Below are 12,809 nucleotides of genomic sequence, written 5' to 3' on the forward strand. Positions count from 1 at the left end.
GGCCAGAGGGGCGGCAGCCTCCCAAGCCTTAACGGCGGACGCCTCCCTAACCGACATTATGCGTTGCGCAGTCTGGACACGGGAGAGTGCATTCAGAACGTTTTATTTTCAACAAACATCTCATACTTCCTTCACATTGGTCAATTCCAAGCTTTAAAAATACAAATATGAAGCCTCCTGTCATGTGGTAAAATTGAAGATTATACTAGCTTTAGTGTACTAATAATCTTAATTTTAGTAATGACAGGAGGCGAATATTTCCCACCCTATAGGATCCCTCCCATGTTTTCTCGTGTTGAACAGAATATGCCCTTTATGTTCAGGAAGGTAAGTACGTTATGGTTGTATGTTTGCTACTTAGATATGTGGCTTGAGAGACTTGTATAGGTTGAATAATTAGACATGTACCTTGAATTATGTTGTGTTTTTAGATTCTTAAATATCATTGCTTTAGAATTAATATATATGGATATGTTACTCATTCTAGTATCCATTGGTATATCAGATTCTTAATGTTTATTGTATGCGGACAAGTTATCACGCCAAAGTCCTTTCACCTTTTTCTTTTTCTTACAGCGTGAATGTCTTCTCATCAAGACAAAGACTCACCTTCCATAACTCTACATCACGGAACTACTGGAGTTGATTATTCTAATATGTTGTGGAACTGTTGACGTAATATGATTATGTTTATTGTTGCTATTTATTGTTTCGCTTCAAAGAAAGAGGAAGTGATGTCATAGACAGGGCCTTTTATGGGCATCATAACTTTTTTCTGATTGGTTGTTATGTTTCTATGCTGCTGGAGTTTTCAGTAAAGAAAGATATGCAAATATTCGCCTCCTGTCATTACTAAAATTAAGATTATTAGTACACTAAAGCTAGTATAATCTTCAATTATCTTCACGTCTGGTGGGTGGAGCTGTGAGTTAATTTAAAAAAAATGTGGGTATTGGTTTTTGAGACATTGGTTTTGATTGGCAATTTTATATAAAAAACCTGAAATCACTTTACTACATCTCATTTGGCCTCCACTAAACAAAAGCAATCATTGCTGAAATTTCACTCTTTTGTAGCTGCTAAATTAATAGCTAGAAACTGGGGTAAGACAGGTTTGATTCATAGAAACATAGAATGTGACGGCAGATAAGAACCATTCGGCCCATCTAGTCTGCCCAATTTTCTAAATACTTTCATTAGTCCCTGGCATTATCTTATAGTTAGGATAGCCTTATGCCTATCCCACGCATGCTTAAACTCCTTCCATACATATTTAAATCAAAATACATTTAGAATGATGTTATCAATACATATATCCCCATAACGACCGTCGTTACGTAGTACATCGGCGGCAAACAGGAGCCTTGGACCAACGATCACAGTCCAACCGCCTCCCCCCCCCCCCCCCCCCCTGCAAATCCTAATTACTCAGTTGTTAAAAGAAACGGCAAAGGTAGTGTAAAACCACAGTTTTTGCACATACAGACTCCAAGCACCATGACCACCATTAATTTATTGTACTGCTTGTGATTGTAAGACCGGTTCTGTTGTATTACATTGTGTTCGGCCACCTTTTTCCATGTGTTTTAAGGATGTTTAGCTTTTAACCTCTAAAATTGTAGTCCCTTATTGAAAAGCAAATGAATAGAGTACAACGGTGGTTAGGAATGGGGTAAACCACTCCGCCAGAGTCGTAGTGGTTGTAGTATACAACAGGGCATGAACCCCAAAGCGAGATGAAAAGAAAAAAAGGGACTAGAAGGTGGTAGGTAAAACCCGCCCCCTAATAGACCTAGTATCCTTTGAAAGGAGGGTAGCTCTTAGAGTAACTGGACAAGTGTCTGATTATAGAGCAAAAAAGTAAAAACTATTTGAACTTTAATGGTCCCTCGTAAGGAACAAAAAATATAATTTTTCAATTTTACTCAAAGCAAATAGTGTATTTTATTATTATTAACAGTCATTATTAAAATACAATTTTACCGTAACTCGTTTAATTTTAGACTGGCACCTCCCCAAGGTTTAACTAGATAAGCATCACAACTTTAGACCTACTGAATTCATGTTATGAGTATAAAAGTAAAGAGGCATCCAGATGTTTAAATCTTCACCAGGAAGAGGGATGAGCTGTACATAAATTCCATGGAGGCTAACGTTGTGGCACTATACGTTTCATGGAAGGACTGCATTATCTATGGGCCAATCCTGTGACATGTCTGGCTGAGCGTCACAGCAAGTCTAAGGTGAGAGTACTTACCGTGCTCCAGGGATAACAATACCCTGCACACAGTGAGTGGCCCCCTGTACTACACGACAGATTACTATTTGCCACGGTGTTAGCGAGTAGATGCCTCCTAGCTAACCACATCATGGCAGTGGCCGGAGATGGTATGCTAACAGAAATGCTCCAAATGTATTTATTTTATTGTTTTTAGTATATTTGTACGGTGCACCATATGTATGTAAACAGGTTGTTGGTCCAAGGAGAAATCTAATTGCCAATATGGAGTCAAGAAGGATTTATTTTTCCCCTTTTTGTGACATAAAACAATTTAGTTTTTTTTTTTACTTCTTATTGATCAACAGTATTAAATATGGACAATAAAATATGGACTTATTAGATTTACTCATCAGGTTCCAGAGCCAATGTCGCTCAGTGCTCCGCCCCCTCCGACGAATGCGCATTAGGTCCTCATTCACTGACACGGTATGGCCTAATGCAGAGCGTGCATTCACTGACACGGTATGGCCTAATGCAGAGCGTGCATTCACTGACACGGTATGGCCTAATGCAGAGCGTGCATTCACTGACACGGTATGGCCTAACGCAGAGCGTGCATTCACTGACACGGTATGGCCTGACGCAGAGCGTGCATTCACTGACACGGTATGGCCTGACGCAGAGCGTGCATTCACTGACACGGTATGGCCTAACGCAGAGCGTGCATTCACTGACACGGTATGTCCTGACGCAGAGCGTGCATTCACTGACACGGTATGGCCTGACGCAGAGCGTGCATTCACTGACACGGTATGGCCTGACGCAGAGCGTGCATTCACTGACACGGTGTTGTAGAATTATTAGGCCTCATAAAAAATTGTCTAAAAAGAATGCTTTGTTAGAAGGAAATGTGCGTTAGCGAACCTGTTGAATGAAACATTGTGGCAATTAGGCTACATGTTTAGTCTTAATAAAGCATGTGTCAGCTAAATCCTAAAATGTGTATTTACTAAAAGCCTTGAAAACTAACCTTGAAACTAACAGTGCCAACTACTCAAAATGGCTGCCAAAGCACCCCTCCCATCGAGTGAACACCTCGTGCTAACAAGATGGCGCCTGCATCTTGTGTCCACTCCCGTGTCAATGATGTCACCACCTCTTGATGGGAGGGCATTTAACTAACCACTTAACACCTAAACCAATTAATAAGGGTCTGCGCACCCACTTTTTAAGCCAAGCCATTAAATTTTCCGAAGTTCTTTCATTAACCTGAACCCTGTGTCTCAGTGTGAATTTGCTTCTGCGTGCACGCAACTTTATTATTTTTAATTTGGACAGGAACAGATAGTCATTCAAACTTATTGGTTTGCATAAAAGAATCTAGTACAATTCGGCGCCCAGAACGTGGGGCTCTGGGTTATGCCCTGCCGGGACAGCCGTCCAAGAAGACGCTGGGGGGGATGAATCCTGGGGGAAGGAAAAGAGCCTGATCACCTCTGAGTACACGGTAGAGATTGCTGCAGCACCTAACCGGTATGTTCCTGCCCCTGTGATTGACCTGTCCCAGTGTCTGTGACTGCTGCCGAGAGGACATCAAAGTCAGGTAATAACTTGCCCAGAGACCTTGTATTTTTATTGATACCTAGTTTACCTGCATGTTGACTATCTGTTGCCTGGGTGTGTTTGTATTGGTTTGTATTTAGCTTAGTCCCCGGGGAGGGTGAGTGCCTGTTTACCCCTTTTAGGTGCCGGGTGGCTCTGGCAGTAAGGAAAAAGGGGGGGGGGAATCTGGTGGAGGTTTGCGTGGACTCGCTACTTTCTAAAGATCCTCATTTGCCTGTTTACCTCTTTTAGGTGATAAGTGGCTCTAGCAGATAGGAAAAAGGGGAGGGGACCTGGCGGAAGTCTGTGTAGACTCACTACTTCCTGAGGGTCCATGGTGTCACTTTGAGTGCCTGGCTAACCTCATTGTGCACATTACTCTGCTTGCAGAGGGTGGGACACTTCAGCCTCGAGCGCTGATGCTGGTAGTGTTCCGTTTTTTTTTGTGGCGTGTGGGTTCGGGCAGGTATTGCTGTCTCTATCACCACGTGGTAGTGAGACTTGCGGGTGGGTCCGCAGGGACACTACGGGAGTGAGGGAAGAGGTGGTTGCGAACCACTGTAACTAGGGAGGCGTACGGGACTCGGGACGGTGTTTGCCGTTTTCCGTCGCCGCCAGGTAGTGAGACTTATAGAAGTCATTCCCCGAGCGGGGACACTACGAGGTTGAGGGAGGTGGCTTCGGCCACAGAAAGTAAAGGAAAGGGAATACTGTTGATTTTATTTGAACTGTGATGCATGCACTGTATTTTATTTGAAATGTTGTCTTAATTGTCTGTCACACAGATTCCTGTGCTTACTCTTATCCTACTCTCTGTATTATTTACTCTTCCCCCTCCTATTTCTCTTTGTTGAGAGAAGTGATTGGTCACACACTTCTCGCCACGCTCCAATCCGCGGCTACCTCGGGTAGGCGGAATTAGTGACTAGTCTACGTTTTGGGAAGACGTACGTAGGAACCCACTCTTACGTAGCAGTCGAGCACTGTAGACCTTCTTTTCGCTCTTACTCTATATCTGGGACGCCTTATATAGGGAGGATGGGACAGAAGTTGGATAAACCCTGTAAGGGCTGGTTAGCATGTGATTTGGTAGAGGATAGAGAGGGTGAAGAGATGGTTAAGAAAGTTGATAAGATTGCTAAAGTATGTGGAATTGCCGTACCTCCGTGCGGCAGATTTCAGCCAGAAAGCTGGCGTAAGTTACTGACAGAGAAGAAAGGGAAGCTGTCGGACCATGATTTGGTCCGTACAGCAGAAGCCTGGTACCGAGTAGCAAGAGCTATTCAGCAAGAGGGATGGGTCGAGGAAGAGATTGATCACAAAGGTTTAAGATTGTTTGTGTATTATAAGAATTGTGTTGCTGGGAAGTTCTCCCAGCCAGCGCCCTATTATGGCGCCCACGAGGTGACCACTCCCAACATCACGTCAGCAATGACCGAAATGCAGCTGACCATGGTCCCAACCCCTGGTCCCCACCCTACCACCGCCCCTGTTTGCCCGGTCTTAAATGCTGATGGATCCTTATTTTCCCCCCCAGTCAGTCCTACAGATCTCGTCACCCACATCCTCTCCTTCACCACCCTCCCTCTCCAATCCATTTCTCCCGTCCGACCTTCCTCCCTTCCGCCCTTCCCCCATTGCTACATCACCTGCCTGCTCCTCTACCTGCTCACCGCCTCCTGCTCCTCCCACTAATCCCTCCCCTTCGGCTGTCTCACCTCCTACTGCTCCCTCTTCTCCTCCTCCCTCATCTCCTGTCCTTCCTACTCCTACTCCACCCTCTCCTCCTCCTACTCCTCCCGTCCCTCCTACTCCACCCGCTACTCATTCCTCCGATTCCCCACCACCATACCTATGTCCTGTATATCCTTCCTCCCTTCCTAATCCTTACCCATCTCTTTCGCCCTACCCGTGCTCCGCCCTGACTCCTGCCCAAATGCCCTGGCCATTCCCCTACCCTTATCCCACAACTCCGCCCTATCCAGCCACTTCCTACGTACCTTCCATTGCCACACCCCCGGCCCCCATTACGCCTACCCTGCCTCAACCTGCTCAAGTCGTGCCCACATCCAACATGGCCGCCACTTCCTCCCTTAACCCTAACACCACTTCCTTCCACGCCTCCAATATGGCGGCCCCCAGTGATCCGGCACCTTTAATGCTGGTCCTTCCAAATGATTTACTACCGCAAGCTAATAACTCACCATTAGCTCCGGCGGGCAGAGTGCCCATTCTACCCCCGGTCCTGACACCCCAGGTAGCTACAAATCCTGCAGGAGTCCGAGTGACACATGAAGATGAATTTGACTCAGTTAGCTCTCATGGTTACCAAGTCCCACCGGACTCCAGAGAGGCATCGCCCCGCCCGCCCCGTTGCTCTATTAATGACCCTTTTGGTCGCCGGGTTCAGGGAGAGAAGGCCCCTATAATGTATGTTTCCTTCAACCCAACACAGGCCTGTGCCCTGATGAAATCACTCCCTGACCCTGAAAAGCAACCCATGCCCTTCTATAGAGGGGTAGTTCAAATTCAGAAAACCTATTCCGCCGCATGGCGTGATTTATTAAGCATCTGTGCCATAAAGGCTGGAGATGCTTATTGGCCTAGCATTGCCCGCCACCTCTGCACTAACTGGCTCGTCAGTGATACTGACTATACATCAGGGATTGAGTTCTGTGACCAGCTGAAGGCCTGGGCTAAGGATAAGCTCGCGGACCAAGCAGCTGGCCTCAATGATGTTGTTCAGGAAAAAGGTGAATCTGTAGAGAGGTTTCATGCTAGACTTTTTCAAGTGTTCACAGACCTGGGATTTGATCTCACTAACAAAATTCACTCCGAGATGCTTTCCGGTGCCTTTGTCCTAGGCATCAAAGACTCTATACGCAAGAGTATTATTGCTGCACGCCCCGAATATAGAGTAGTTCCCCTGGATAAGTTGCTCTTGGTTGCCAGAGGACTAGAATCAGCACAGAATCCCAGAAAGTCCAATTCAACTCCTATTATGGTGTCACGCCCTGTCCCAAAAGGCACCAAGCCCGCAGACGGATATTGTTTTAATTGCGGGGCAAAGGGCCATTTCAGGAATGAATGCCTTGAGCCCAGTAAATACCGAAAACCAGACGAGGAGGTGACTAAGCCTACATCTACAACAAAGGCTCTAAAACCTCCCCCACCTGATTCAGCTCAAGAAGATTAGGAAATTGGCAAGCCTGTGTCATTAACCCCTGTTATGGCAGTGTCTTCAGGGGAACAAGGGGGGCCACTAGCTACTGTAACTTTACCCATTGAAGGTCACCCTACCACATTCCTTGTTGACACAGGTGCAGCCCGAAGTGTTCTGCGAGAACAAGACCTGCCTGATTCTTCATTCCTTTCAAATATTGATGTCTCCTGTGTTGGTGTAGATGGCCTCCCGAGACAAAGTCCTTTAACTACTCCTTTACGGGTTGGCAACTGCCCCAGCCTGCTGGCCCGATTTGTGGTGTCTTCCACATGCCCTATTAACCTGTTAGGTGCTGATGTCCTTTCCCGCCTACAGGCATCTATCATCTTCACACCAGACGGCCAGGTGGAACTATCTTCTCCCCTGTCCGATTCAGACATCTCAGCCTTGTGCTCCCTGCCTTTGATGCTTCATCTAGAAAAACCCCATGGGGATGCAAAGGCCCTGAGGGACAATTTTCCAGAATCTTTAATGACAAGTGTCCCCAAGAAACTATGGTCTTCAGGCCCTGAGGACATAGGCCACCTTAAAGTCCCACCTGTGATGGTAAAGTTAATTCCAGGAACAAAATTACCAAGAAAGTCTCAATACCCGTTGAAACCAGCACAAGCTGCAGCCATCACAAAACAAGTCCAAGCACTACTAGAGAAAGGTGCTGTTGTCAAATGCGAATCACCATGTAACACGCCATTATTCCCTGTGAAGAAGAAGACACCTAAGGGTGAACCCGAGAAGTACAGAATGGTCCAGGATCTTCGAGCAGTAAATGAGGCCACAGTTTTGGACACCCCAATTGTGCCCAACCCACACACGCTACTCTCAGGCGTTCCACCCTCTGCCAGATACTTCACAGTGATTGACTTGGCCAATGCCTTTTTCAGTGTCCCTCTGGACCCCACCTGTCAGTACCTGTTTGCCTTCACGCACGAAAAACAACAGTACACATGGACTGTTATGCCCCAGGGGGCACAAAATTCACCAAGTCAGTTTGCAAAGGCAATGTCTTCCATCCTTGATCCATGGCAATCTGACCACCCTGAGGTTGTCCTGCTCCAATATGTTGATCTTGCTCCTTTGTGGAGATGACATCCCCACAACAGAAAATTTTTGTCTTGCAGATCAGGGGTGTAAGGCATCTCTTGTCAAGCTTCAATTTTGTCAACCTAATGTAATTCTAGGCCATTGCCTGTCCCATGGCACTAGACACCTCACCCGTGATCGGGTCAGAGCAGTTTTGGCCATTCCGTCTCCAAGAACTCCAAAATCCCTCCATGCCTTTCTAGGCCTTATTTCTTACTGCCGAGCGTGGATTCCAGAGGCTTCCCTACTCATGCAACCTTTGTATGATGCTCTCAAATCAGATCCGTTCTGTCTGTCCTCTGAAGCACATGATAACTTCTACACTCTTCAACGTGCTATTGCCTCTGCTCCCGCCCTTGGCCTCCCTGACTACACCAAACCTTTCAAATTATTTGTGTCTGAGAGACAAGGCCATGCTACAGGAGTCCTCACTCAAGCACATGGTCCTGGTGGACGCCAAAGGCCTATTGGCTTCTTCTCTTGCCACCTTGACATCGTGGCTAGAGGAGCCCCCTCTTGCCTCCGAGCTGTTTTTGCTGCACAAGAACTCATTGACAGCACTGGGGACCTGGTTCTTGGCCACTCTCTGACTGTTTTGGCACCTCATGATATTTCTGCCATAATTAACCAAGTCCAAATCAAGCATGTCACCGCTGCCAGACACCTTCGTCTCCAATGCCATCTCCTGTTACCTGACAACGTCACCCTTCAAAGATGTCAGGTTTTGAATCCGTCCACTCTTCTGCCACTCCCTGAGGGGGGAAGCTACTATGGATTTATCATGGATGATGGCTATGTCCTACTCCTTACCCACACTACTAATAAAATGCACCCCAATGCACCATGTGGTACAAACCAACCATTAACCCTGACCCTCATTACGAAGATGAACTTAATCAATTGGTTGAGGTAAAGCTCACTCTACAAGATTTCTACTGCGATGCTGAAAGCAACAGTATGATTTTGGTCCAGTTACCACTTGGACTTGAACACCTGTATCACCATTGGGACACAGCCATTCCACATGTCCCTGTTACCAAATCAAAGATGAAGTCATGGGGTGATCTCGGGCCCATGGCAAAACTATGGGCCACCATGGATGAAGTACAGCTCCAGGAAAGAGGCGTTGTCAAATACTCAACAACTGAAGATGTAAAAGCGTGGCCACATTACTTCCTGGAAGAAGAATTTGAAGATCTGGTCATAAAGCACGACTATGATCCAGAAACGCCCCATGACTGTTTTGAACAGATGAAAATGGAAACAACACATCTACCAACCGTGCATGAGGATCCACTAATAGATCCTGACCTCACCCTGTTTGTGGACGGCTCAAGGTATGCTGATGAAGAGGGAAAATATCACACAGGATATGCCGTCACCACAACAGATGAAGTTATCAAGTCATCATCTTTACCATCAGCAATGTCTGCACAAGAAGCTGAATTACAAGCCCTAACTTCAGCATGCAAGATCTCTGAAGGGAAGCGCGCCAATATCTACACAGATTCAAGATATGCACTGGGCGTGGCTCATGACTTCGGACTAATTTGGAAAACAAGAGGATTTCTTACCACTGCCGGTACACCAGTCAAGCACAGTTCTGCAATCAAGGAGCTGATGGATGCCCTCCTACTCCCAAAAGAAGTGGCCATTTTGAAGATAAAGGCACATGGGAAGTTGGATTTGGATGAAGCAAGGGGCAACCATCTGGCTGATCAAGCTGCAAAACAAGCTGCAAAAGAACCACAGGAAGTGGAAAGAAGAGTGTCCGGAAATGAAGAAACTCCCATATTCACCTTGCAGACTCTTCCAACCGATTTAAGAATCCTACGGGAACAACAGGCTGCAGTTGCCCCTGAGGAAATACAAAAATGGAAACAGAAAGGGGCAATTCTAAAGGATGGGGTGTACTCCAATAACCTCAGATTCTGCCTCCCTAAAAGTTTGTACCCAGCAGTCGTTCAATGGGCACATGGCCCTGCACATTTATCAAAGGATCTAATGAATGCTCTTGTACAAAAGTACTACGATGCACCTGGAATCACTACACTAACCAATAACTACTGCAAGGCCTGTGTCATTTGCGCTAAGTGCAATCCAGGGAAAACAGCCAAAGTCCCTTCAAAACATCTGGCTAAACCCATGTATCCATTCCAGAGAATTCAGATCGACCACATCCAGATGCCAAAGAGTGGTCACTATGAATATGCACTAGTGATAGTGGACATGTTCTCAGGCTGGCCAGAAGCCTATCCAGTAATTAACATTACCGCCAAGACAACAGCAAGGCGTCTACTCACAGAAATTGTATGTAGATTTGGACTCCCAGAAGTTATTGAAAGTGACCAAGGCCCTGCCTTCACAGCATCAGTAACCAAAGAGATTTGGACTGCTTTAGGAGTGACCCTTGCTTTCCACACATCTTATCACCCACAAAGCAGTGGTAAAGTGGAACGTATGAATGGTACCCTAAAGGCTAGAATGTTAAAATTGTCACAAGAAACAAAGATGCCCTGGCCAGAAAGCTTGTCAATAGCTCTATTCAGTGTCAGACATACTCCCAGAGGGAAACCCTCATTGTCTCCATATGAGATTCTATTTGGGACTGCACCCAGGCTAGGTTGCTATTTTCCCCAACAACTACAACTTCAAACTGATGTTTTAGTAGATTATGTAACTGAACTTGCAAGTGCTTTAAACAAAATACATGCCCACGTTTTCTCTTCAATTACAGATCCTGATTCTGACACAGGCAACCACAGTCTGCTCCCCGGTGATTGGGTCCTAGTCAAGAAATTTGTGCGAAAACACACCCTGGAACCAAGATTTGACGGACCATTTCAAGTTCTACTGATCACCTCCACCTCCGTCAAGTTGGCTGGAAGAGGCAACTGGATCCACGCCTCCCATTGCAAGAAGACTCCTGCCCCAGAGGAAGCAGACTCCGTACAACCATGTACCTCTGGTACATCATCCCCTTGATTAGTCTCCTTGAAGCCCAACAAGTGGCCATTACTAAAGATGCTAGTGGGTACACCTTCTGGTATAATTCATCATGTACCCGCGTAGCCACATTCACCTTTGATTACTGTGACATTGTAGATTGCCCATTTCCCAAGTCACAGATTCAAACCATTTATAAAGATATACCACATGCAAAAGACCCCTATGTTTGTGTAGTTGACAAACAATGGGGGCACAACTGTAACCATTGGGGGGCTGCAGGATGGAATGCTGGGCCTGCCTGGGGTTACAAACCCAAAAGTGCCTTATCCAAGGTAGATGACCATGGTAGATCCCTCCTTCAAAGAATGACATTAAGAAAGCCTGGAGGAGGTACGCCTATAAAATTAATGTTAAATATTGAACATCCTGGCCCAAAGGATGCTGACCAATATGTAATGGGAATGTATTGGAAAAGAGGTTCCAATAATAAGTTAGGTCATTTCTTTTTTTTTTTTATTCTCTTTTTATTATTAAATTTAGATTTTTTTTTTTACAGAAGAAAAGTATATAAAAACATTTTATACACAATATATACACATATTCAAACATGTAGACAAAACAACAAGAACATTCACCCCCCCCCCCCACCCCCCCTCTCGAGAGCTCAACATATTTCCAATTTCTTTTACTTTTTTTTCAAATGGTAATCATATTGCCTTTACATTTGTAGTAATTTTTTTTCCCAAGTTGCCCATAGTCTCAAATTATCATCCAGGGCCCTTCAGTGGTCCTTCTCCATTTTGATTTGATAAATCAACTGAATTATTATCAATTTGATATTGAAGACAGTATTTCCCTTCCAGTTTCTTGCTATTATTATTTTACATGCTATTAAACATTGAATAATTAAAAATTGGTTTATTTAATTTAATTTTGGCCATTGATAGTGTAGTAGCATTGTTTCTGGTTTTAGAGATATTTCAACACCGCAAAGTGTATGGATGATAAGTTGAGCCCACTGCCATATCACAATCACTAGTTTACAAGACCACCACATATGAATGTAGTCACCTTTTTCCTCTCTACACCTCCAACAGTTTGCGTCTTTAGATGTGTCAAATTTAGCTATTTTAGTTGGCGTCATATACCATTGATGAGTTAACTTAAAGTGTGTTTCTGTCAGTATAAAGGAGTGTACATTTTTATTAATTTTCTGTATAATAGATAACCATTCATTTATTTCTATATTTATTTTTAGTTCCCTATTCAGTTTTTTAATAGCATTAGGAAGGACTAAGTCCTCCATTGAATCCAACATTCTGACACATCTAGAGAACAGCTGCTTTATTTTGTTCTGATGTAGAATTGGTTTTAAAATATCATACAGCTTACCATCTTTTACTATCTCTACTTTCTCCAAAAAATGTTTAACTCTAAGATAGGTGTATACTTCTTTGGCGGAAAACTTAAACTCTTCTATCAGTATTTTATAGGGTTTGATTTTACCATCCTTAATCAATTATTTTATTGTATTTATTCCCTTTTCCTTCCATGCTTTTAAGGAGATATTCTCTACATTTGCTTCTATTATATCTATTCTTTGGAAATCGAATATTTTGTTGGTTATGTCCATTTTCTTCCTTACTTTTTGCCAAACTGGAATAATCTGGCCTAGAATATATGATCTAAATAAATTGCATTTTTTATTTTTCCAGACTAAATTTTGGGAGTCAC

This window comes from Pelobates fuscus, chromosome 10 (genome assembly GCF_036172605.1).
Source record: "Pelobates fuscus isolate aPelFus1 chromosome 10, aPelFus1.pri, whole genome shotgun sequence".
In the NCBI taxonomy this organism is placed as follows: domain Eukaryota; kingdom Metazoa; phylum Chordata; class Amphibia; order Anura; family Pelobatidae; genus Pelobates; species Pelobates fuscus.